General features: G+C 48.6%; 1 protein-coding gene across 1 annotated transcript in view; it reads left to right on the top strand.

Moving 5' to 3' along the window:
• LOC142303039 (alpha-2,8-sialyltransferase 8F-like) overlaps positions 1–27,870 on the top strand; it is a 294,952-nt gene that overhangs the window by 77,290 nt on the left and 189,792 nt on the right. The window lies entirely within an intron of this gene.

Raw genomic sequence — 27,870 nt, 5'->3', positions numbered from 1 at the left:
TGATGCCATCACTGAGAGGGTGTGCAGGATTATGGATGAGGGAAGGAATGAATATCTATTTTTTCAATTAACACACATTCCAATCACTCACACCGGCATAGAGCGGTGGGTGGGATTGTGTGCGGGGTAAGGGGGTGAATATTAATTTTCCATTAACACACATTACAATTAGAGTTGAGCGCGGTTCGCGGTTCTCCAGTTCGCGGTTCGAGTGATTTTGGGGGGTGTTCTAGTTAGAACTCGAACTCAAGCTTTTTACTAAAAGCTCGACAGTTCGAGTTACGTTCGAGAACGGTTCTACCAGCAAAAGCAGGTCTTTTTACATCTACAGTGTGCAGGAGCCATCGCTGGCAGCCTGCCAGAAGCTGGTAACCAAGATAAACATCGGGTATCCAAGCAAAGCGCTTTGTTTAGTAACCCGATATTAATCCTAGTTACGTGTGCAGGGAGCCGACACTTCCCCGCTCAGCTCGCTCCGCCCCTTCCTGCACGCGGCATGTACACACACACACACACACACTCACACACACTCACACTCACCTGTCGCCAGCCATGCAGTCCACGACACTGACATCCTCAGCGCCACATGGCCCCGCTAGACTCCGCCCACATGGCACTCTGCACATATGGTCCACTAGGCTCCGCCCACCTGGCACTCTGCACACATGGCCCCGCTAGGCTCCGCCCACCTGGCACTCTGCACACATTACCCCACTAGGCTACGCCCACCTGGCACTCTGCACACATTACCCGGCTAGGCTCCGCCCACCTGTCACTCTGCACACATTACCCCACTAAGCTCCGCCCACCTGGCACTCTGCACACATGGCCCAGCTATGCTCCGCCCACCTGGCACTCTGCACACATGGCCCCGCTAGGCTACGCCCACCTGGCACTCTGCACACATTACCCCACTAGGCTCCGCCCACCTGGCACTCTGCACACATTACCCCGCTAGGCTCCGCCCACCTGGCACTCTGCACACATGGCCCCACTAGGCTCTGCCCACCTGGCACTCTGCACACATGGCCCCGCTAGGCTCCGCCCACCTGGCACTCTGCACACATGGCCCCGCTAGACTCTGCCCACCTGGCACTCTGCACACATTACCCCGCTAGGCTCCGCTCACCTCGCACTCCGCACACATTACCTCGCTCAGCTTACCTGCGGTGATGAAGTGCCGCCCTCCCGACCTCAGCGCTGTCACTGTCCTCCATGACTGCAGCTTCACATCTGTCACTGCGGCCCGAGACTGTCACTAGCGGTGATGTCACAGGTTCTCGCGATACTTGGCTGTGAAGGTCATTGAACTCAGTGACAGGTCTGCTGTCAGCAGTGCAGGAGATCAGCGCAGGTAATGTACCTCGCTCCTGACAGCAGCACTTGTCATGCCCTGCAGTGACCTGGGCTGACCTATTGATGTTAGCTCAGGTCACTGCATTGCTCTCCCAGCCAATATGGAACATTCTGTTATACATTTGCTGGGATAGTGACTATGGTATGGATCGTCATGGGAACCCCTTGGATTACAGCAGACCTGGATTTGTTTTTCTTTCTAATAAATTGGTGAAAGAGGGAATGTATTGGGGAGTGTCTTTTCAAATAAAAATGTGTTTGTCGTCTATTTTTTTTTTTTATTACTGACTGGGTTGGTGATGTCGGGTATCTGATAGACGCCTGACCTCACCAACCCCAGGGCTTGATGCCAGGTGACATTACACATCTGGTATTAACCCCATATATTACCCCGTTTGCCACCACACCAGGGCACGGAATGAGCTGGGGCAAAGCACCAGGATTGGCGCATCTAATGGATGCACCACTTCTGGGGCGGCTGCGGCCTGCTACTTTTAGGCTGGGGAGAGTCCAATAACCATGGACCTCCATAGTCTGAGAATATCAGACCCCAGCTGTCCACTTTAGCTTGGCTGGTAATCCAATTTTGGGGGGACCCCAACGTGTTTTTTTTTTATTATTTATATAATTTAAAATAACAGCGTGGGGTGCCCTCAGTTTTGGATTACCAGCCAAGGTGAAGCTGCCAGCTGTGGTCTGCAGGCTGCAGCCGTCTGCTTCACCCTAGCTGGCTACAAAAATAGGGGGAACCCCACGTCATTTTTTTTTAAATTTATTTATTTTTTTGGTAAATACAAGGCTAAGCAGCCCTTAGTGGCACATGAAAGGCACCAAAGGGTGCAAAATTACAAAATGCAGGAGCGTGGGACATTGTGTCTTTCTGCCATTATAATGACAGAAAAGACTGATATGAAGTGTACAAGCACAGGAAAATCACCAGAGCGCTCTACGCTGTGAAAAGCAGTAGAAAATGGCACTGGAGTGAACATGTGACCGCCTCATGTAGGTTGAAGCTATGGATCCTGGGTAAATTTATGTATTTTCCCTCCTTCAGTTTTTTGGCAGTACGCCAAAAAACGGAAGGCGCACGGATGACAAACGGATGACATACGGACCGTATACGTGTCACGCTCCCGATGCCTCGGCACCGCTCCTTACCCACTGATCCGGTCGCACCTGCACAGCACCGCTCCTTACCCACTGATCCGGTCCACGTGTCCACCGGTCACGGCTTCCGCTCCCGCTCGTGCTCTCCTGTGTCCTGTCCCCAGTCTCATGTGTCTGACTTATGCTTCTGTATAGGGTCGGGCCGCGCCCACTCACCTGGTCTTATGGGCCCAGCACTGCTGCAGCAGGATATGACATGAGGCTGTGCTGGGTATATAAGACTGGCCTTGCCATGTGGGCGGGGCCTGATCAACGTGTCTTGTAAGCCTTGTCTTGAAAGCTAGGTGCTCAGGTCCCCCTTGTGCCGTGTCCTGTGATCATACTATTGCCTGACATTCCTACCCGGCACCTGTGCCAGATTCCTGCACTGTCTCCAGGAACTCTGAAGCCCCAGTGACTGTTCTACCCGTCCCCTGTGGGACGCAGTCCCTGCCACGCTAGTGCTCCGGCTACTGTGCACCCAGACCTCCGGTGGGGTGCACGGCCCAGTGGATCCACCACCCGGACCTAACAATACGGAACGGAAACGGTGGCCACATGGATGCACCCGTGAAAAAAACAGACCGTTTTTTGCGGACCGCAAAAACGGATAGGTTGTGTGAATGTAGCTTTATTCTAATCTGCCGTTTATAAACAGCAGGCAGAAATAAGTGAATAGCGCCCCCCAGCGTCAGAAAATCTCCAGTGTTTTAGGGGTAGCTGAGACCCTGGAGATCATAATTCAGGCCGGTTTTTACGATCCCCGCTCACGTGATCACCAGTATACAGCGTATACCCGTGATCACGTTACAGTAAATGACAGCGCCAGTAAAAAAATATTTATCTCCCATCTGGCATGAACAAACATGTCAGATGGGAGATAAATCTCCTCCCCGGTCCCCCGCTGTCGCCAAAGTGCTCCCCCCGACCCCATCCCGGAAATCCAAGATGTCCGCACGCACAGCAGCGCGCCAGCCGCATTCACCCTACTCCTCTGATTTCTGTCGCATGTGCCATGACACATGCGACAGAAAACTCCTCCCCAGGCCCTGCCAGGTCACCCCCTATAACCCCACCGGTGTTCCCCGGTGTCCCACGGTACCTGTGCAGCATTGATCCCCCGCGGCCCCCTCCTTCACAATAGACACTGCCGCATGCACAGAGTGGCTGTCAGCTCAGCTTCCTGTGTTCAGACGCAGTGAGTGGCAGTAACCATGCATCTGTAAGCTACTGCAATGCCCTGCCCATGAGGTAAGAAACATGGTTGATCAGGAGAGCTATACTACATTTACAAATGCAGGGATTTGCTATTTCTGTTGCCCTGCTGTACGACTACCAAACATGAGAGTCCGTTATACGCCACAAGAAAACATGTCTAAATAGCGAGCTCTGTTTAGTATTCATTCAGCTGGATAACTGGACTTAATGGGGTATTCCATCTCCAAGATCCTATCCCAAATATATAGTATGTGGAATGGCAATAATATCAGCAAATACCAAGATTTGGAAATGTAGAATAGTTCTCCTGATTAGGCATGCCCTTACATCATGAGCAGGGCATTTCAGCTTTGGTAGCAACAGTTACGACATGGACTCTGCTGCTGTGGACCCGGGGAGAGTGGGTGCAGACTCATTGCACCCACACTCCTCACATGGAGGGTCTGCACTCCTAGAAAATGGGGGATACGTTCCCTGAGCGTGTCCCCCCATATTCTAGATGGTCCAGAGTCATCGTGGGACCCCCTAATTTTTTTTCTTTACAATAAATTGGTGAAAGAGGGAAAGTTTTGGGGAGTGTTTTTTCAAATACATTTTTTTTCGTCTATTTGTTTTGTTAGTACTGACAGTTTGTGATGTCGGGTATCTGATAGACGCCATGACATCACAAACTGCTGGGCTTGATGTCAGGTGACCTTACAGCTAGTATCAACCCCATTTATTACCCCGTTTGCCACTGCACCAGGGCACGGGATGAGCTGGGATGAAGCGCCAGGAGTGGCGCATCTAGTGCATGCACCACTTCTGGGGCGCCTGCGGCCTGCTATTTTTAGGCTGTGAAGGGCCAATAACGATGGACCTTCCCACCCCGAGAATACCAGACCACAGCTGTCCGCTTTACCTTGGCTGGTGATCCAATTTGAGGGGGACCCTACTTTTTTTTTGTAATTATTAATATTTATAAAATAATTATAAAAAAAAAGCCTGGGGTGACCTCCACATTGGATCCCCAACCACGGTAAAGGTGCCAGCTGTGGTTTTCAGGATACAGCCGTCTGCTTTACCCTAGCTGGCTATCAAAAATGGGGGGACCCAACGTCATTTTTTTTTAACTTTTTTTAAATAAAAAAAATAATGGGCTTCCCTGTATTTTGATTGCCAGCCAAGGTAACGCCAGGCAGATGGGGGTGGCAACCCATAGCTGTCTGCTTTATCTGCACTGAGAATCAAAAATACCACGGAGCGCTACGTCACTTTTTTTAAAGATTTATTTTTACAGCACTGTGATGTCCAGCAATCAAAATACAGGGAAGCGCATTTTGTTTTTAGTTATTTAAATAAATAATTAAAAAAATATATATGGGCTCCCGCTGCATTTTTTGTATTGCTAACTAAGGGTAATCCAAGCAGCTACTGGCTGCTAACCAGCACTGCTTGGTGTTACCTTCACTGGCAATGGAAAATCCAGGGAAGCATTTTTTATTTTTTTTGCCAAAAAACTACAAAAAAAATGACGTGAGCTTCATTTTTGTATGCTAGCCAGATACAGCAGGCAGGTACGGCTGCCCACAACCCCCAGCTGCCTATTTGTACTCGGCTGGAAACTACAAATATAGGGAAGCCCTTTTTTTTAATTATTTCATGAATTTCATGAAATAATTAAAAAAACGATGTAGGCTTCGCCCCATTTTTGTGTCTAGCCGGGTACAACTAGGCAGCTGGGGATTGGATCCGCAGCACAGGTTAGCCCGAACTTTCTGGGCCCCTCTGCTGCAAATTGCAGTCCGCAGCCGCCCCAGAAAATGGCGCTTTCATAGAGGTGCCATCATCTGGCGCTGTATCCAACTCCTCCAGCTGCCCTGATGCCGGTGGCTCGCTGGGTAATAATAATTTCAGTTGATAATATACAGCTAGCCCTAACCCCATTATTACCCAGCGAACCACCCTTCACCAGGTCAGCTGGAAGAGTTGGATACAGCGCCAGAAGAGGGCGCTTCTATGAAAGTGCCATTTTCTGTGGCGGCTGCAGACTGCAATTCGCAGCAGAGGGGCCCAGAAAGCTCAGGCCAAGCTGTGCTGCGGATTCCAATCCCCAGCTGCCTAGTTGTACCTGGCTGGACACAAAAATATGGCGAAGCCTACGTCATTTGTTTTCTAATTATTTCATGAAATTCATGAAATAATAAAAAAAGGGCTTCCCTTTATTTTTGGGTCCCAGCCAGATACAAATAGGCAGCTGGGGGTTGAGGGCAGCCCGTAGCTGCCTGCTGTACCTGGCTAGCATACAAAAATATGGCGAAGCCCACATAATTTTTTCAGGGGGCAAAAAACTCCTGCTTACAGTCCTGGATGGAGTATGCTGAGCCTTGTAGTTCTGCAGCTGCTGTCTGTCTGTATGGAGGAGAGCAGACAGCAGCTACAGAACTACAAGGCTCAGCATGCTCCATTCACTAGTGTATGCAGGAGAGCAGACAGCAGCTGCAGAACTACAAGGCTCAGCACACTCTATCCAGGACTGTATGCAGGGGTTTTTTGCCCACCAAAAAAATGACGTGGGCTTCGCCATATTTTTGTATGCTAGCCAGGTACAGCAGTTAACTTAAGGTCACTCCTCAACCTCCTTTGAAGTGCCAAAATACCACTTATATAATATTTATACACAGAGACAGCCGTGGCATAAATTTTGAATAAAACATAATCTTTATTATAACATATTAAAATTGATACAGCAATTGAGTCCTAAAAAGGGTTAGCTGGACTGCTGGGATGGGTCAGATAACAATAGTGGTGGATAATTACAATTTGATCACACTTACAGATTGGAAATATAATGCAGTAATTTGTGCATCAGCACATGTCATACTTTCCTATCAATGCTATTCAGTGATCATGTGTCCCACTAATAATTATTGGTTGCGGTCACTATTTCAATGTCATACATCTATGGTCATTGTGATGTAACTAGAGTTTCGCCCATGCGGCAAGGGATACCCAGTAATCAACCGGCATTGCCATATCTTATAATTATCCCCACCCGCCGCGACACTACCAGTACATCACAACAGATCCATGCAACAGTTTATCCCGTGTTGATTATACTGTTAAATGTCGGGTTTAGTAGTAGCAGCCTGTAAGCCGTCTGCACCATGTACCCTATGCACAGTTCCAAATTCCAAAGTAGCTATCAAGGATACAACACACTAGTCCCCTGAAGAAGAGGTGAAACGCGCGTAGGGACTGGTGTTGCCTGGTGCTTGTTGTGAACTGGTCAGTAATGCCTTATTTACTACAATTGTGGATAAAAAAATAAAAAAATAGACCGTGGTCATGTTGTTTTGACTGGTTTTTTGCCTAGCCACGGGGGCGAAGCTTAGGCTACTTAGTAACCATTATTTGGTCCTGATGCCTGACATCATGATTATAACTGGTCATTGTGAGACTGAGTACATCACTCTGGAGTAGCATCAATGGGAGACTATGAACTTAATTCATGTATAAACTAGTGTGTTGTATCCTTGATAGCTACTTTGGAATTTGGAACTGTGCATAGGGTACATGGTGCAGACGGTTTACAGGCTGCTACTACTAAACCCGACATTTAACAGTATAATCAACACGGGATAAACTGTTGCATGGATCTGTTGTGATGTACTGGTAGTGTCGCGGCGGGTGGGGATAATTATAAGATATGGCAATGCCGGTTGATTACTGGGTATCCCTTGCCGCATGGGCGAAACTCTAGTTACATCACAATGACCATAGATGTATGACATTGAAATAGTGACCGCAACCAATAATTATTAGTGGGACACATGATCACTGAATAGCATTGATAGGAAAGTATGACATGTGCTGATGCACAAATTACTGCATTATATTTCCAATCTGTAAGTGTGATCAAATTGTAATTATCCACCACTATTGTTATCTGACCCATCCCAGCAGTCCAGCTAACCCTTTTTAGGACTCAATTGCTGTATCAATTTTAATATGTTATAATAAAGATTATGTTTTATTCAAAATTTATGCCACGGCTGTCTCTGTGTATAAATAGCCAGGTACAGCAGGCAGGTACGGCTGCCCCCAACCCCCAGCTGCCTATTTGTGTCCAGCCGCGTACAATTAGGCAGCTGGGGATTGGAATCCGCAGCACAGGTTAGCCCGAGGTTTCTGGGCGCCTCTGCTGCGAATTGCAATCCGCAGCCGCCCCAGAAAATGGCGCTCTCATAGAAGCGCCATCATCTGGCGCTGTATCCAACTCTTCCAACAGCCCTGGTGACGGTGGCTTTGCTGGGTAATCATGAGTTAATACTGGCTTTGTTTTACTAGCTAGTATTAAGTCAGAGATTCTTAATGTCAGGCAAGTTTGACCCGGCCATTAAGAATCTCCAATAAAGGGTTAAAAAAAAAAAAACCACACAGAGAAAAAATACTTTAATAGAAATAAATACACAGACACATTAGAGACTCCATGTTTATTACTCACTGTCAGCCCTCAACGATCCATGCTCTTCTGTCTTTCTCGTTCAACACATGCAGCTCTGCTGCGTCAGACAGCACTGCATGGGGGAAGACGCTGCTTCCCGTGCAGCCTTCACTCTGTGAGTGATCAGTGCTGCTGGCTGTTAGCGTTAACATTACCGTTGACAGAAGCGTTACCATAGCAATGGTGCTCCGATCATCTGATTCCCGGAGCCGCGGTTAGCTATGGCAACGGTGATCTCTGTTATTGACCGGCTGTGTCAGCCGGTCCCTAACGGAACGGGGAAGCAGAACGGGGAGTCGACCGTGTGCTAGAGCATGTCACCGGTACACGGCGATACACAAACGTGCACCGTGTAACAGAGAGATGCAATGACAGGTCCTACATGACGCGTCATAGTCATTTGACCAGTCTGTAGTTAATGAGATAACAGACACGTGACTGGTCACACGGCTATTTCGACGACTTCACGTAAGGTCCTGTCAGTGCTTGTTATCGGGAGGATGCAGCGATCATCGGAAGGAATAGCGACAGGAGACAGAGTGCAGAACACATCGCGGGCACTGGTAAGTGATATGGCAATGTTTATTAACTGTATGTGTACATTTATAATGTGTTTTTATGTGTTTGTGATTGCCTCCCATTGTTTCCTATGGGTTCGAGTGGTTCGCCGAACTGAGCTCGAGCCAAACGCGACCGGTTCGCTCATCTCTAATTACAATCACTGATGCCGGCACTAAGGAGTCGGCAGGGGAAGGAATAAACATTCATTTTCCATTAACACACGTTCCAATCACTGATGCCAGCAGAGAGTGAGGGGCAGGGGAAGGGGTGAATATTCATTTTCCATTAACACACATTCCAATCATTGATGCCGGTACAGAGTGTTGGGCAGGGGAAGGAATGAATATTAATTTTTCATTAACACACATTACAATCACTGATGCTGGCACTAAGGAGTGGGTAGGGGAAGGAGGTCAATATTCATTTTTTATTACCACACTTCCCAATCACTGATGCCAAAGCAGAGAAGTGGGGAGAGGAAGGAGTAAATATTCATTTTCCATTAACACACATTCCAATCACTGACACGAGCATAGAGTGGGGGGCAGGGGAAGGAGTGAATATTCTTTTCCCATTAACACACATTAAATCACTGATGCCGGTACTAAGGAGTAGAGTTGAGCGCGGTTCGTGGTTCGTGGTTCTCCAGTTCTAGGCTCGAGTGATTTTAGGGCCTGTTCTAGATCGAACTAGAACTCGAGCTTTTTGCAAAAGCTCGATAGTTCTAGAAACGTTCGAGAACGGTTCTAGCAGCAAAAAAACAGCTAAATCCTAGCTTGGTTTCCGCTGTAATAGTGTAAGTCACTCTGTGAATCACACTATTATGACATTTCAGTGTATAGTGTGCGTGAACAGCGCCTTCAGATCACTGCTGTTTCTATAATGGCGATCGCCATTTTTTTTTTTTTTCCTTGTCTTCCTTCCCAAAGCGCGCGCGTGTAGTGGGGCGGGCCAGCATGTCAGCCAATCCCAGACACACACACAGCTAAGTGGACTTTTAGCCAGAGAAGCAACGGCATGTGTGATAGGATGTCCATGTCACATGTCCCTGCATTATAAAAACGGACATTTTCCTCCAGGACGCCATTATCCCTTCTGCGTCCTTGGTGTCAGACATCACTGGCGCAGCTCCGTCCTCCTGAGTCCTATAGCCGATACAGCTGTATGCGCTCCATACACAGCGTTAGACAGCTTAGGGAGAGCACTTTCCATCAGTCCTTTTAAGGGCTCAAACCGGCAGGGTCAGAGAGCCATAGGTGACAGGTCCTGAAAACAGAGACAGCATCTGTGTAGCCAAGGTCAGGGATTTCGTCGCTGCATTTCACCATTAGGAGGGAATAGAAAGGCAGGCTTCCATTCCTCTACCCAGAGCCCCACAATCCTGCCACTGTACCCTCCTGTCCTCTGCACACTCCAACTCATCATAACTAAGCCATTATACTAGCAAACACTCAGTGTACCTAGTGGCATCCTAAACGTGGCTATTGGACTTTGCTATAGTCCCACTAGTGCAAAGACATTTGCAGCACCTCTACCTGCATTGCACACTCCAACTCATTATAACTAAGCCATTATACTAGCAAACACTCAGTGTACCTAGTTGCATACAAGAAGTGGCTATTGTACTTTTGTCTATTCACACTATTGTAAAGATATTTGCAGCACGTCTGCCTGCATTGCACACTCCAACTCATTATAACTAAGCCATTATACTAGCAAACACTCAGTGTACCTAGTTGCATACAAGAAGTGGCTATTGTACTTTTGTCTATTCACACTATTGTAAAGATATTTGCAGCACGTCTGCCTGCATTGCACACTCCAACTCATTATAACTAAGCCATTATACTAGCAAACACTCAGTGTACCTAGTGGCATCCTAAACGTGGCTATTGTACTTTTGTCTAGACACACTAGTGCAAAGATATTAGCAGCACGTCTGCCTGCATTGCACACTCCAACTCATTGTTACTAATACATTATAATACCAAAAATTGAGTAAACTTAGTGGCATACAAGAAGTGGCTGTTGTATTCCATTAATGCCCCACTGGTGCAAATCTATGTGCAGCACCTCTGCATGACACCCTCCTGCTCTGTTTTTAATAAGCTATTATGATAGCAAAAAATACTGCCATTTAGTGGCATCATAGAACTGGCTGTTGTATTCCATTAGTGCCCCACTGGTGACAAGCTATTTCTAGCACCTGTGCAGGACACCCTCATGCACATTTTGCTACGCTAATGTTATAGCAAACTCAGGGAATTCCTTGCTGCATTTGATCATTCGGAGGGATAGAAAGTCAGGCTTCCTTTAGCTTTTCCTTCTGTTCATAGACAGCATCTCCAAGTTCACACCCGAAGAGCAATTTCTCCTCCACGTGTAAGTGTGGAGAGGCAGCTAGTGCGCATGCGTGTGCCGATTTACCCCAGCCGCAGCCTAACTACAGTGTTTCTAGTGAGTATGCTCAGCCTGACTGTGCCATTCCTGAGGCTAAGTCTTCATTTCGGGATACAGCGCATGCTCCCACACTTAGTGCGAAAAGCCTCTTTGCACAGGTACTTGCATTCCGTGCCGGGTCTAGGTCCTGTGTTGTGCCTAGACACCATGCTAAAGCTGATAGTCTTTTTTCAGAGACTCTATTTCATGCTACTGACCATGCTCAGGAACTTACTGCATCAGAGACTAGGTCCGGTAATGAACTCTTTGGCCCTGCCCCTGATGTGGGGGGGCCCATATAGACCACAGGGCATCAGGTGTCCTGACGATGTGGCCAGGCCACTCCCAAATGGCTTGCAGAGGCCCGCCCCTATGACTTGTCACCTCATTATTGATGGTCAGACGATGACTGGTGAGGTGTTTGGGTCATGACAGCCATGAGGTCATCATTGAAGTTGCGGTTCCAAATAGGACGCTAGTTATGCCACTCATGACGTATCACTCTGCTTTTGTCTCCAGGAGGTGCATTGTGGTTCACCCTGGTTTGGGGCGGACCCAGGTTATAGAAGGTGCTGGAGACAACAAGGAGGTGCGCAGTCTTCTATTATGCTCCGAAAGAGCACACCTCCATGTGTTGAACCCATTGCGGCTTTAGGCCAGAGGTAGGCAGGGATAGGGCGTCGATGCTGGCCGCCACCACAGTTGGTAACGCAGAACGGTTAAGACCAGCTCCTGTCCTACCAGTCCTGTTTGTGCAGCCCAGTGGCATTAACAGGCCTGCTGCTGCTGCTGCGCCTGCTGTCCACAGGTGTGGCCCCTACGCACACGGTCAGCGTACTGAATGGCCCCTGTGATGTTAACAGAGAGTTCCTGGGCTGGGTGGGCATGTGGACCCTGTGACGCTAACAGGGCTCCCAGTCTCCAGATCCAAGTGGCGTCTAACTCGGTTCAGGCTACTATTAGTTTCATAGCCACACAGCTCTGTATCCTCCACCAAACCTTCCAGTTGCCAACCTCTCCTTTTCCATCTGGGAGCACGGTGGACACTGACTGCTGATGGGGATATATACCTTTCTCTTTCTTTTCTTATTAATTTTCGTTATATAGTGGTAACATAGTATATACCACCTTATCCAAATCTGCCAGTCCCACCGTAACAGATGGTGTTTCTTCATCAAATGTTACTTTTGCTTAACCACCAAACCCACGGACCAAAACTTTTTTCCCCTTTCCAACACACCTGTTCCCCTTTCCACCAGCATCTGTCCTTTTTCAACTCTTTTTGGTATATGACCAAAAGTGCAACTGTGCAGGGACACCGTACTCAATGGCATCTCAGCACAGCAGCCAGCCCTCGGTCCCTCAGATGTGGACAAGTAAAAGACCATTTCCTCCTATCCATGACAAAGCGTTGAGATTCACTCTGTGCAGCACTGGTGTTTAGTGGAAAAGTAGATCTAAGATTGCGTACCACATTCTGCAGATACTCCTGTATACGTGCGTCCCTTTATATGGCAGGAATTATTTCGCCAAATTTTGTCTTGTACCGGGGATCTAACAGTGTGGCAACCCAGTAGTCAGGATTACTTTGAATTCGTACAATCCGAGGGTCATGTTGTAGGTAGTGCAGCAAGAAGGCGCTCATGTGTCTTGTGCATCCAGGAGGACCAAGTCCTTGGTGTGTTGGTGGCAGAGAGGTGAGAATCGTGCCTCCTTCCTCTGCCCTCTCCCCACAACCTCGCACAACCGAAATGTGAGCAAGCTCTCACTCATCTGCTGAGTCTTCCATGCCCATCGCCAGTTCGTCCTCCATTTCTTCATGGGCTCCTGCACCTTCCTCAACACTTTTTGCTGATACTATGCGCCCTTGTTAATCCCTCTCCCTCACCATGACTGCCGCATAGGTGCCGCTGACCATCTGGACCTCGTAGATCTTGTTATCCCTTCCGCATATGACTCCTCCTGTACTTCCTCCCCTTCCTCTTGTCCCAACACCTGACTCCGAATAATAATTACAGTGTGCTCCATCATGTAGATGACCAGAATTGTCACGCTGAGAATGACATTGCCAGTGCTAAACATCTTCGTCGACATTTGTAAACTGTGTAGCAGGGTGCATAGGTCCTTGATCTGACACCACTCCAGCAGCGTGATCTGCACCACCTCTGGATCAAGTTATCCCAGGCTATATGTCATAACGTATTGCAGCAGGGTTCGGCGGTGCTGCCACAAACGCTGCAACATGTGCAGATTCAAATTCCTGCGTGTCGGAACATCGCATTTCAGGCGTTTAACTGCCAGACCCTAAGACTTCAGGAGTGATGAAAGTTGTTGAGCTGCTGTGTGCGCACGATGGAAGTGAGCACATAGCGAGCGTGCCCGCTGCACAAGGCCATGTAGGCCGGGATGGTGTTTTAAAAATTGCTGGAGAATTAGGTTCAACACGTGAGCCATACAAGGCACGTGTGTCACATTGCCCTGACGATGGCCCGCAGCCAGGTTTGCATCATTGCTGCACACGGCTGTTAAGTCACCAACGTAGTCCGCTCCGGCAATTTGTACTCCGGTCGCCAGGTGACAACGTGTTCCTTTCATGAATAGTGCTGATGATGGGAGAGGAGTCGATGCCAGCGGCGCAGGTGGACGCAGGTTATGCTCACCCACTGGGCTGCATTACCTTGACAGATGCAGAATCTCTGGCTGAATGTAGCTGGTGGGTATCTCACAGATGAAATACCATCATTCATCTACAACCAATGGGAAGACACCACACCCTTTTTTATGCCCATCCTGTCTGCAGACCACTGCCAGACATAGCTATGACCTCTGGTTACTTTTACCCCCAGTTCAGTTTTATGATTTTGTGTGCTTGTTACCTGACTACTTTTCCTGCTTGCTGTTTATGTACCTTGTTGGCCGATCCACATTTCACCTCTGCTTGTTTTCTGATTAAGTCCTGGCCGTCCCATTCTGTTCCTGTTCCTCAATTAATGTTTTGACCCTGCCTGACTACTATTCTCTGGAACTGCAGCCTTCCACAGGTATTAATCACCTTGGGCCCTGTGTAATTCCTAATCCCTGTATAGGGGTTAAAGGGTTTCAGGGTTCTAGGGGTCCTGCTTGGTGAGTGGCTTCCCTCTAGCCTATCATTTACAGCCCATCTGAGTGTGTGGATCAAGGAAGGCGTTACACCGTGCTCTCTGCAGAAGGCCATGTGGGCCAGGATAGTGCTTTAAAAATTGCTGGACAACCAGGTTCAACACGTGAACCACACAAGGCACGTGTGTCACATTGTCACAGCGAAGGGCCGCACCCATGTTTGCATCATTGTCGCACCCGGCCTTCCCTGGCTGCTGGTTGAGTGGAGACAACCATTGATGAAACTCGGTATCCAGAGCTAACCGTCCACAACTTCTCAGCGGTGTGACTCACATTTCCCATACATTTCAAAGTAAAACTTTGACCGCCTGATGGCATTGAGCTCTGCTGCCAGCATAGTAAGGAGGTGTGTGGTAGTGCTTGTGCGCAGTTACAAGGAAGGGTGGCCTGACCACACAGGGTTTGCGCCAAGGTGGAGGACCCACACGAGGTTGAAGAGGCAGAAGCAGTGTATTAACTTCTACATACAGAAGAAGGATTGAAACAACTCATGGGGACAGCAAGACTTGTACAGCAGACCCTTCTCCATCTCTCACCATAGTTTGCCAGTGCCCAGTCAGTGACATGTAATGACCCTGTCTATGCTTACTGGTCCAAGTATCTGTGTTGAAATGCACCCTGTCGCACACAGAGTTTCTCAAGGAATCAGTGATGTTGTGTGCGACATGCTGGTGTAGCGCGGGCATGCTTTTCTTGGAGAAGCAGTGGTGATTGGGCATCTTGTACTGGATCACAGCGACAGACATAAGGTCTCTAAAATCCTGTGTGTCCACTAGGCGGAAAGGCAGCATTTCGGTAGCCAACAGCTTACAGAGGGATAGAGTCAACCTCTTAGCTTTGTCATGGGTCGCAGGAAGTGGCCATTTATTTGACCACATCTGAGGGACAGAGATCTGGCTGCTGTGTGTAGACGGTGTTGAGTAGGGTGTCCCTGGAAAAATGCAGGTTTGTGAGGAAAGTGCAGGCGGAGACATGATGTTGCCTTCATCCAACGTTGGTGCTATCGATGTCTGAGAGAGCTGTACACACTCACTTGTTTCCCCTTCCAAACCAACTGACGACCTACCAAGCAAACTGCCTGTTGCGGTTACAGTGGTGGAAGTTGTGCGTGGAAAACCAGGTGTGACAGCTGTCCCCACAGTCCTAGAAGATGACGAGCGCGCGGATGCACTGGAAGGGGCAGGCGGTGGATGGTTCGCTCCGCTAGGCCGCATTGCAGCACGGTGAGCTTCCCACCGGGCCATATGATATTTATTCATGTGACGATTCATGGAAGAAGTTGTCAAACTGCTGAGGTTTTGACCTCTACTAAGAGAACCATGACAAATTTTACAGATCACATAATTTGGGCGATCTTTTTCTATGTCAAAAAAGGACCAGGCTAGGCAAGGCTTAGAGGCCATGCGACCTGTTGATCCACCCCGAATAATGCTCAGAGGCAGAGTGGTGGCTGAGGATGCAGTTGTAGACGTGCTACCAGTGCTCCGACTCTGTCCAGGAAGGCGCAAGGTAACTTCGTCGTCGGTTGCATCCTCCTCCACCGCCTCTGTTGACCTCCTCGAGTGTCTGACTGTGGGTTGACAGTAGGTGGGATCTAGAACTTCATCATCAATTGTTGTGTTTGCACTCCCCTCCCCCTCAGACCGAGCCTCTTCTTGCCCTGACCGAATATTTAAGTTGTCATCCCAATCGGGTATCTGCGTCTCATCTTCATCAGTATGTTCCTCATTGTCTATAACCACAGGTGTTGGAAAGGCAGCATTTTGGTAGCCAACAGTTTGCAGATGCTGAAAGTCAACCTCCAAGCCATGTCATGCCCTTTTAAAAGCATGTAAAACACAGCGAGGGAACTCCAACCACAGTCTCCCTCGTTTCCACTAACTGGGCCACACACACCCCACTTGACTGGCATCAGTTGACCCCCATTTTCAAGATGAAAAAGATGCTTTGCATGAAGCACTCTCAAAAATACGCGTGCCTTTCCCGTCCCCTGGCTGACCCAGGGGAAGAAAAGTCCTCTGAGAGCCATGACTTGTTCATCTTGGTTCTTTTAGAAACACAGCGAGGGGACTCCAACCACAGTCTCCCTCGTTTCCACTAACTGGGCCACACACACCCCACTTGACTGGCATCAGTTGACCCCCATTTTCAAGATGAAAAAGATGCTTTGCATGAAGCACTCTCAAAAATACGCGTGCCTTTCCCGTCCCCTGGCTGACCCAGGGGAAGAAAAGTCCTCTGAGAGCCATGACTTGTTCATCTTGGTTCTTTTAGAAACACAGCGAGGGGACTCCAACCACAGTCTCCCTCGTTTCCACTAACTGGGCCACACACACCCCACTTGACTGGCATCAGTTGACCCCCATTTTCAAGATGAAAAAGATGCTTTGCATGAAGCACTCTCAAAAATACGCGTGCCTTTCCCGTCCCCTGGATGACCCAGGGGAAGAAAAGTCCTCTGAGAGCCATGACTTGTTCATCTTGGTTCTTTTAGAAACACAGTAAGGGGACTCCAACCACAGTCTCCCTCGTTTCCACTAATTGGGTCACACACACCCCACTTGACTGGCATCAGTTGACCCCCATTTTCAAGATGAAAAAGATGCTTTGCATGAAGCACTCTCAAAAATACGCGTGCCTTTCCCGTCCCCTGGCTGACCCAGGGGAAGAAAAGTCCTCTGAGAGCCATGACTTGTTCATCTTGGTTCTTTTAGAAACACAGCGAGGGGACTCCAACCACAGTCTCCCTCGTTTCCACTAACTGGGCCACACACACCCCACTTGACTGGCATCAGTTGACCCCCATTTTCAAGATGAAAAAGATGCTTTGCATGAAGCACTCTCAAAAATACGCGTGCCTTTCCCGTCCCCTGGCTGACCCAGGGGAAGAAAAGTCCTCTGAGAGCCATGACTTGTTCATCTTGGTTCTTTTAGAAACACAGCGAGGGGACTCCAACCACAGTCTCCCTCGTTTCCACTAACTGGGCCACACACACCCCACTTGACTGGCATCAGTTGACCCCCATTTTCGAGATGAAAAAGATGCTTTGCATGAAGCACTCTCAAAAACACGCGTGCCTTTCCCGTCCCCTGGCTGACCCAGGGGAAGAAAAGTCCTCTGAGAGCCATGACTTGTTCATCTTGGTTCTTTTAGAAACACAGCGAGGGGACTCCAACCACAGTCTCCCTCGTTTCCACTAACTGGGCCACACACACCCCACTTGACTGGCATCAGTTGACCCCCATTTTCAAGATGAAAAAGATGCTTTGCATGAAGCACTCTCAAAAATACGCGTGCCTTTCCCGTCCCCTGGCTGACCCAGGGGAAGAAAAGTCCTTTGAGAGCCATGACTTGTTCATCTTGGTTCTTTTAGAAACACAGCGAGGGGACTCCAACCACAGTCTCCCTCGTTTCCACTAACTGGGCCACACACACCCCACTTGACTGGCATCAGTTGACCCCCATTTTCGAGATGAAAAAGATGCTTTGCATGAAGCACTCTCAAAAACACGCGTGCCTTTCCCGTCCCCTGGCTGACCCAGGGGAAGAAAAGTTCTCTGAGAGCCATGACTTGTTCATCTTGGTTCTTTTAGAAACACAGCGAGGGGACTCCAACCACAGTCTCCCTCGTTTCCACTAACTGGGCCACACACACCCCACTTGACTGGCATCAGTTGACCCCCATTTTCAAGATGAAAAAGATGCTTTGCATGAAGCACTCTCAAAAATACGCGTGCCTTTCCCGTCCCCTGGCTTACCCAGGGGAAGAAAAGTCCTCTGAGAGCCATGACTTGTTCATCTTGGTTCTTTTAGAAACACAGCGAGGGGACTCCAACCACAGTCTCTCTCGTTTCCACTAACTGGGCCACACACACCCCACTTGACTGGCATCAGTTGACCCACATTTTCAAGATGAAGAAGATGCTTTGCATGAAGCACTCTCAAAAATACGCGTGCCTTTCCCGTCCCCTGGCTGACCCAGGGGAAGAAAAGTCCTCTGAAAGCCATGACTTGTTCATCTTGGTTCTTTTAGAAACACAGCGAGGGGACTCCAACCACAGTCTCCCTCGTTTCCACTAACTGGGCCACACACACCCCACTTGACTGGCATCAGTTGACCCCCATTTTCAAGATGAAAAAGATGCTTTGCATGAAGCACTCTCAAAAATACGCGTGCCTTTCCCGTCCCCTGGCTGACCCAGGGGAAGAAAAGTCCTCTGAGAGCCATGACTTGTTCATCTTGGTTCTTTTAGAAACACAGCGAGGGGACTCCAACTACAGTTTCCCTCGTTTCCACTAACTGGGCCACACACACCCCACTTGACTGGCATCAGTTGACCCCCATTTTCAAGATGAAAAAGATGCTTTGCATGAAGCACTCTCAAAAATACGTGTGCCTTTCCCGTCCCCTGGCTGACCCAGGGGAAGAAAAGTCCTCTGAGAGCCATGACTTGTTCATCTTGGTTCTTTTAGAAACACAGCGAGGGGACTCCAACCACAGTCTCCCTCGTTTCCACTAACTGGGCCACACACACCCCACTTGACTGGCATCAGTTGACCCCCATTTTCAAGATGAAAAAGATGCTTTGCATGAAGCACTCTCAAAAATACGCGTGCCTTTCCCGTCCCCTGGCTGACCCAGGGGAAGAAAAGTCCTCTGAGAGCCATGACTTGTTCATCTTGGTTCTTTTAGAAACACAGCGAGGGGACTCCAACCACAGTCTCCCTCGTTTCCACTAACTGGGCCACACACACCCCACTTGACTGGCATCAGTTGACCCCCATTTTCAAGATGAAAAAGATGCTTTGCATGAAGCACTCTCAAAAATACGCGTGCCTTTCCCGTCCCCTGGATGACCCAGGGGAAGAAAAGTCCTCTGAGAGCCATGACTTGTTCATCTTGGTTCTTTTAGAAACACAGTAAGGGGACTCCAACCACAGTCTCCCTCGTTTCCACTAATTGGGTCACACACACCCCACTTGACTGGCATCAGTTGACCCCCATTTTCAAGATGAAAAAGATGCTTTGCATGAAGCACTCTCAAAAATACGCGTGCCTTTCCCGTCCCCTGGCTGACCCAGGGGAAGAAAAGTCCTCTGAGAGCCATGACTTGTTCATCTTGGTTCTTTTAGAAACACAGCGAGGGGACTCCAACCACAGTCTCCCTCGTTTCCACTAACTGGGCCACACACACCCCACTTGACTGGCATCAGTTGACCCCCATTTTCAAGATGAAAAAGATGCTTTGCATGAAGCACTCTCAAAAATACGCGTGCCTTTCCCGTCCCCTGGCTGACCCAGGGGAAGAAAAGTCCTCTGAGAGCCATGACTTGTTCATCTTGGTTCTTTTAGAAACACAGCGAGGGGACTCCAACCACAGTCTCCCTCGTTTCCACTAACTGGGCCACACACACCCCACTTGACTGGCATCAGTTGACCCCCATTTTCGAGATGAAAAAGATGCTTTGCATGAAGCACTCTCAAAAACACGCGTGCCTTTCCCGTCCCCTGGCTGACCCAGGGGAAGAAAAGTCCTCTGAGAGCCATGACTTGTTCATCTTGGTTCTTTTAGAAACACAGCGAGGGGACTCCAACCACAGTCTCCCTCGTTTCCACTAACTGGGCCACACACACCCCACTTGACTGGCATCAGTTGACCCCCATTTTCAAGATGAAAAAGATGCTTTGCATGAAGCACTCTCAAAAATACGCGTGCCTTTCCCGTCCCCTGGCTGACCCAGGGGAAGAAAAGTCCTTTGAGAGCCATGACTTGTTCATCTTGGTTCTTTTAGAAACACAGCGAGGGGACTCCAACCACAGTCTCCCTCGTTTCCACTAACTGGGCCACACACACCCCACTTGACTGGCATCAGTTGACCCCCATTTTCGAGATGAAAAAGATGCTTTGCATGAAGCACTCTCAAAAACACGAGTGCCTTTCCCGTCCCCTGGCTGACCCAGGGGAAGAAAAGTTCTCTGAGAGCCATGACTTGTTCATCTTGGTTCTTTTAGAAACACAGCGAGGGGACTCCAACCACAGTCTCCCTCGTTTCCACTAACTGGGCCACACACACCCCACTTGACTGGCATCAGTTGACCCCCATTTTCAAGATGAAAAAGATGCTTTGCATGAAGCACTCTCAAAAATACGCGTGCCTTTCCCGTCCCCTGGCTTACCCAGGGGAAGAAAAGTCCTCTGAGAGCCATGACTTGTTCATCTTGGTTCTTTTAGAAACACAGCGAGGGGACTCCAACCACAGTCTCTCTCGTTTCCACTAACTGGGCCACACACACCCCACTTGACTGGCATCAGTTGACCCACATTTTCAAGATGAAGAAGATGCTTTGCATGAAGCACTCTCAAAAATACGCGTGCCTTTCCCGTCCCCTGGCTGACCCAGGGGAAGAAAAGTCCTCTGAAAGCCATGACTTGTTCATCTTGGTTCTTTTAGAAACACAGCGAGGGGACTCCAACCACAGTCTCCCTCGTTTCCACTAACTGGGCCACACACACCCCACTTGACTGGCATCAGTTGACCCCCATTTTCAAGATGAAAAAGATGCTTTGCATGAAGCACTCTCAAAAATACGCGTGCCTTTCCCGTCCCCTGGCTGACCCAGGGGAAGAAAAGTCCTCTGAGAGCCATGACTTGTTCATCTTGGTTCTTTTAGAAACACAGCGAGGGGACTCCAACTACAGTTTCCCTCGTTTCCACTAACTGGGCCACACACACCCCACTTGACTGGCATCAGTTGACCCCCATTTTCAAGATGAAAAAGATGCTTTGCATGAAGCACTCTCAAAAATACGTGTGCCTTTCCCGTCCCCTGGCTGACCCAGGGGAAGAAAAGTCCTCTGAGAGCCATGACTTGTTCATCTTGGTTCTTTTAGAAACACAGCGAGGGGACTCCAACCACAGTCTCCCTCGTTTCCACTAACTGGGCCACACACACCCCACTTGACTGGCATCAGTTGACCCCCATTTTCAAGATGAAAAAGATGCTTTGCATGAAGCACTCTCAAAAATACGCGTGCCTTTCCCGTCCCCTGGATGACCCAGGGGAAGAAAAGTCCTCTGAGAGCCATGACTTGTTCATCTTGGTTCTTTTAGAAACACAGCGAGGGGACTCCAACCACAGTCTCCCTCGTTTCCACTAATTGGGCCACACACACCCCACTTGACTGGCATCAGTTGACCCCCATTTTCAAGATGAAAAAGATGCTTTGCATGAAGCACTCTCAAAAATACGCGTGCCTTTCCCGTCCCCTGGCTGACCCAGGGGAAGAAAAGTCCTCTGAGAGCCATGACTTGTTCATCTTGGTTCTTTTAGAAACACAGCGAGTGGACTCCAACCACAGTCTCCCTCGTTTCCACTAACTGGGCCACACACACCCCACTTGACTGGCATCAGTTGACCCCCATTTTCAAGATGAAAAAGATGCTTTGCATGAAGCACTCTCAAAAATACGCGTGCCTTTCCCGTCCCCTGGCTGACCCAGGGGAAGAAAAGTCCTCTGAGAGCCATGACTTGTTCATCTTGGTTCTTTTAGAAACACAGCGAGGGAACTCCAACCACAGTCTCCCTCGTTTCCACTAACTGGGCCACACACACCCCACTTGACTGGCATCAGTTGACCCCCATTTTCAAGATGAAAAAGATGCTTTGCATGAAGCACTCTCAAAAATACGCGTGCCTTTCCCGTCCCCTGGCTGACCCAGGGGAAGAAAAGTCCTCTGAGAGCCATGACTTGTTCATCTTGGTTCTTTTAGAAACACAGCGAGGGGACTCCAACCACAGTCTCCCTCGTTTCCACTAACTGGGCCACACACACCCCACTTGACTGGCATCAGTTGACCCCCATTTTCAAGATGAAAAAGATGCTTTGCATGAAGCACTCTCAAAAATACGCGTGCCTTTCCCGTCCCCTGGCTGACCCAGGGGAAGAAAAGTCCTCTGAGAGCCATGACTTGTTCATCTTGGTTCTTTTAGAAACACAGCGAGGGGACTCCAACCACAGTCTCTCTCGTTTCCACTAACTGGGCCACACACACCCCACTTGACTGGCATCAGTTGACCCCCATTTTCAAGATGAAGAAGATGCTTTGCATGAAGCACTCTCAAAAATACGCGTGCCTTTCCCGTCCCCTGGCTGACCCAGGGGAAGAAAAAGTCCTCTGAAAGCCATGACTTGTTCATCTTGGTTCTTTTAGAAACACAGCGAGGGGACTCCAACCACAGTCTCCCTCGTTTCCACTAACTGGGCCACACACACCCCACTTGACTGGCATCAGTTGACCCCCATTTTCAAGATGAAAAAGATGCTTTGCATGAAGCACTCTCAAAAATACGCGTGCCTTTCCCGTCCCCTGGCTGACCCAGGGGAAGAAAAGTCCTCTGAGAGCCATGTCCACATTGTCAGTGGACAGACGCGTGTGCTTATCTGCCAGCAGACCCCCAGCAGCACTGAAGACAGGTTCCGAGAGAACGCTGGCTGCAGGACATGACAAGATCCCCAAGGCGTACGTGGCGAGCTCAGGCAATTTATCCAGATTGGAAGCCTAAAATGAGCAGGGCTCAAGTTGCACAATAATGGAATCGATGTTTCCTTGCATATACTCATATAGCTGTGTGTCCTCCTCTTTTTCCTTGTCCAGCTGTTTTGTTTTCGCATGAGTATATGTCCTTGTCACTTTCCCATGTGTTTGTGTTGTGTTGTGAGTTGTTTGTCACCTTTTGGACACCTTTGAGGGTGTTTTCTAGGTGTTTTTCTGTGTTTGTGATTGCCTGCCATTGTTTCCTATGCAGTTCGACGAGCCGAACTCGAACGGGACCTCCGTTCGGCGAACCGACCTCGAGCCGAACCGGGACCGGTTCGCTCATCTCTACTAAGGAGTGGAAAGGGGAAGGAATAAATATTCATTTTCCATTAACACATGTTCCAATCACTAATGCCAGCACAGAGTGGTGGGCAGGGGAAGGGGTGAATATTAATTTTCCATTAACACACATTCCAATCATTGACGCCGGCACTAAGGAGTGGGTAGGAGAAGGGGTGAATATTCATTTTCATTAGCATACATTCCAATCAGTAATGCCAGCGCAAAAGAATGGGAAGGGGAAGGGGTGAATATTCATTTTTTATTAACTAGCTTGCAGGTGACTATAAACTTTCTAGGCTTACAGCAACACAATTGGGCAACGGTAATCAATAAAGGTTACATATCCTGAAGGGACTACCCAACCCTCTTTTAGGATATTATTATAGTATATTACGCCACCAGGACTTATTTTTGGAGTAGGACTTATATTGTAAACATACACTAAAAATCTGATAAATCCTGCTTGGGCTTATTTTAAGGCAAACAAGGTATTTTCTCAGATGTACAAATATCAAGTGTAAAATCATATAGTCCCCTCTCCTGGGTCCTCCCTGTTCCTATGATTCCATCATCGGTCATTCAAGCCATTCTTCTATCTTCAATCTTCATTCTGGGCCTCTGGTAACTTCCAGCCGGATCTTCGATTCACTTGGTCTAACGAGATGCACATCAGTGATGTAAAGTTGGGATGCGACACACATTACTAAAGTGCGTTACACCCCAAAGAGACAGCGCGCGGCTTACTGAACAGAAGACAAGGCTTGAAGTGACCCGAGGCCCAGAATGACAAGAGAAGACTGAAGAATGGATTGGAAATTGGTGGCAGTGGCACAGATATAGAGAGGGCCGAGGAGAGGTTAGAAGATTTTTTTAGACAGCTCTCTTTTTGCTGGATTTGTGACAATTGAATTTAAAAAAACTGTGAATTTTTTTTGTAAAATTTAAAGTAAATCAAATTGTCAGGAACAAAATTTATTGCAATTCATTTTTTTCTTATAAAGTAATCATATAATTAAGGCTTTACTGATCAAAATATGCCACAACCCTGTGCTCCTTGGAGAGAGAATGTAATACTATTGTATGTACTGAGGATTTCGATTGCGTTAGGGCAATGACAACCAGAGACGAGTTCTTGGTGCAAAGATGTTTATAATATGTAACCAACAATATGTACATAAACGGAACAAAAACACAATAGAACATAAACACAAGAAATACCTTCCAGGGTCGGAGCGAAAGGGAATTCCCGGGACCACGCACCGGACTCCCCCAGGGAGACCACCAAGAGCGAACCCCTATACAGGGACTGTCTGGCAATCACCCCAGAAGGCCTAAATGCGCAGCAGCCGGGACACAAAAGGGCAATAGGTATAGTCCAAAATGTCCGTACGTGATGAGAGTCCAGAGTGGTTATGAAACGGAAGGAACCGGGCAGAAGTGCCGACCAAGGACGGCAGACGGAGTCCGGGCACAGCTAGATGAGACCAGGTGAAGTCCAAAGTCAGATTCGGTTGTTTCCAGAGGATCCAAATCACAATCAGGAACCAAGAGCAGCAGGGCAGGAGCACACAGGAAGCAGTATACTCAGGCACTGGACTAAGCTTAGGGGCGGCTTTTAAACAGATGGACAGGAAGTAGGGCAACAGAACAGAAAACTCCATGTTAACAAAGGGCAAGCTCTTTCAAAAGAAAACTGGAAATCCCGGAACTCTGACAGTACTCCCCTCCCCAGAAACGGCCTCAGGACGGATCAGGGCCCGGCTTGTCCGGGTACCGCCGATGAAACTGAGCAACCTTCCGGGGCGCTCGAATGTTACCCACAGGTTCCCAGGAATCGTCCTCGGGGGAGTACCCCTGCCAACGTACCAGATACTGAAGCCGATGCCGATGGAGCCGGGAGTCAATAATGTCCTCAACCACGAACTGCTCCTGGCCGTCAACCATCACAGGCGGAGGAGGAGGCACGATACGACCATGAAACGTATTAGGGGAGACAGGTTTGAGTAGAGAAACATGAAAGACCGGGTGTACCTTCAAATGGTGCGGCAACCTCAGCCGACAGGCCACAGGGCTCACGATCCCGGTGATCTTAAACGGACCGATGAATTTCTGCCCCAGCTTCTGCGAAGGAACACCCAATCTCAGATTTTTGGTGGATAACCACACCGAGTCCCCTACCTTATACATGGGTGCCTGTTTCCGGTGAGTGTCTGCCGACTTCTTGTAACGCTCCTGAGCCGAAGCCAAAGAGTCCTTTAAAACCTCCAGATTCTGTCGTAGCTCCGTCACTCTGTCCTCCACCGCTGGCACCGAAACCGCCACCGGTGACCTAGGCAAAACATTCGGATGGTAACCCAAGTTAGCGAAAAAGGGCGTTACCTTAGTGGAGCTGCTCTGAGTGTTGTTATACGAGAACTCCGCCAAAGGAAGCAGCTTCAACCAATCGTCCTGCAGATGGCTGACATAACATCGTAGGTACTGCTCCAGGGTTTGATTAGTCCGTTCGGTTTGCCCATTTGTCTGAGGATGGTATGCAGAAGATAAACAGACATCAATATGGAGTGCCGAACAAAACCCCTTCCAGAACTTAGACGTGAACTGCACGCCCCGGTCAGAGATGATCTCATCTGGTACCCCATGCAATCGGAATATATTCTGGATAACCAAATCCACTGTCTCTGCGGCTGAGAGAAGACCGGTACATGGAATAAAGTGAGCAGCTTTTGTCAACCGATCCACCACCACTAAAATGGTATTGTGACCGCCTGAGACTGGCAACTCCACAATAAAATCCATTGAGATGGATCCCCATGGGCGAGATGGAACGGGTAACGGTTGAAGGAGTCCCGTAGGAGCCACACGAGGGACCTTGCACCGGGTACAAACCACACATGAGTGGACATAGTCTTTCACATCCTTTAAACAAGTAGGCCACCAGAAAAAATGACTCAGAAATTCCTGTGTCTTCTGTACCCCCCTATGACCTGCCAACACGGAGTCATGGACCAACTTGAGAACCCGAAGTCTTACAGCCTCCGGGACATAAATACGTTGCTCTCTTAACCACACACCATTCCGAAGAACCAGAGTCACATCATTCGGGGGGGCAGCAAGAAATACGTCACCATCATAGGCCAGCTTGATGTCCTTCCACAAGTCCTGGTCCTGGATTACTCCAACGAAATTGGCATCAGATAACACGGTCTGAGACAGGGTTCCAGGCACGGAGTCCATGGCGTGGATTCGGGACAAGGCATCGGCTTTCCCATTACGTGACCCTGGACGGTATGTAACGATAAAATTGAACTGGTTAAGGAACAAGCTCCAACGGGCTTGCCGTTGAGACAGGCACCTGTCAGATTTAAGGAATTCCAGGGTACGGTGGTCTGTGAGAACTATCACTTGCTGCGCTGCTCCCTGTAAGTGGTGTCTCCATTCCTTAAAAGCTGCAATAATCGCCAACAATTCCTTGTCCGCAATGTCATAGTTCCTTTCTGCAGGGGACAACCGGCGAGAAAAGAAAGCACACGGATGCAAGAGACTCTTGTCCCCAGTTCTTTGGGAAAGGATAGCCCCTAATGCATAATCGGAAGCGTCGACTTCCACAATAAAGGGGAGTGCGGGATTCGGGTGTATTAGTATTGGTGCTGAGGTAAAACAAACCTTGAGACGATTGAAAGCTTCCTGAGCCTGGGCGGACCACACAAACTTCTGTCCTTTCTTGGTTAACAGAGTGATAGGACGGACGATCTCTGAAAAGTTACGGATAAAGCGTCTGTAAAAGTTGGCAAAACCGACAAAGCGTTGTACCTCCTTGATGTTTCCCGGTTCCGGCCAGTCTAGAATTGCTTGTATCTTGCCAGACTCCATGTTCAGTCCCTGAGGAGAGATGACATATCCTAAAAATTATATTCTTGAGCAATGGAATTCACACTTCTCCAGTTTAATATACAGGTGGTTATCCCTCAGTCGGGTAAGTACTGTCTTGACGTGCTCCTGGTGTTCCTGTAGGGAATCAGAAAAGATCAAGATATCATCCAGGTAAATCACCATGAATTGGTCCATTATATCCCTAAAAATATCGTTGACTAGGTGTTGGAAAGCCGCAGGGGCGTTACAAAGTCCAAAAGGCATCCCTAGATACTCATAATGTCCATACCGACATCTGAACGCTGTTTTCCACTCGTCCCCGGGACGTATGCGGAGTAGATTATATGCCCCACGGAGATCCAATTTAGTGAATATCTTTGCCTGTTGAACTCTCTCCAATAGCTCAGGAATCAACGGTAACGGATACCGGTTCCGGATGGTTATCTTATTTAGTTCCCGGTAGTCGATACAAGGTCTCAGAGTCCCCTCTTTCTTTTTCACAAAAAAGATGGGTGCCCCCGCTGGTTAGGTAGAAGGTCGAATAAATCCCTTGGCTAGGCTTTCATCGATGTAGTCTTTTAGTGCTTGTAACTCAGGTGCCGCCAACGGATAGACATGACCAAACAGGATCTCTGCCCCTGGGTGTAAGTCTATGGGACAATCATACGGTCTATGCGGGGGAAGCCGATCTGCTTTTCTTTTGTCGCATATATCAGCGAAGTCATGATAAACCGGGGGTAGAACAGGTACC

Source organism: Anomaloglossus baeobatrachus, chromosome 4 (genome assembly GCF_048569485.1).
Source record: "Anomaloglossus baeobatrachus isolate aAnoBae1 chromosome 4, aAnoBae1.hap1, whole genome shotgun sequence".
NCBI lineage: Eukaryota > Metazoa > Chordata > Amphibia > Anura > Aromobatidae > Anomaloglossus > Anomaloglossus baeobatrachus.
Note: the sequence above shows the minus strand (reverse complement) of the source record. Positions and strands in the feature narration are given on the sequence as shown.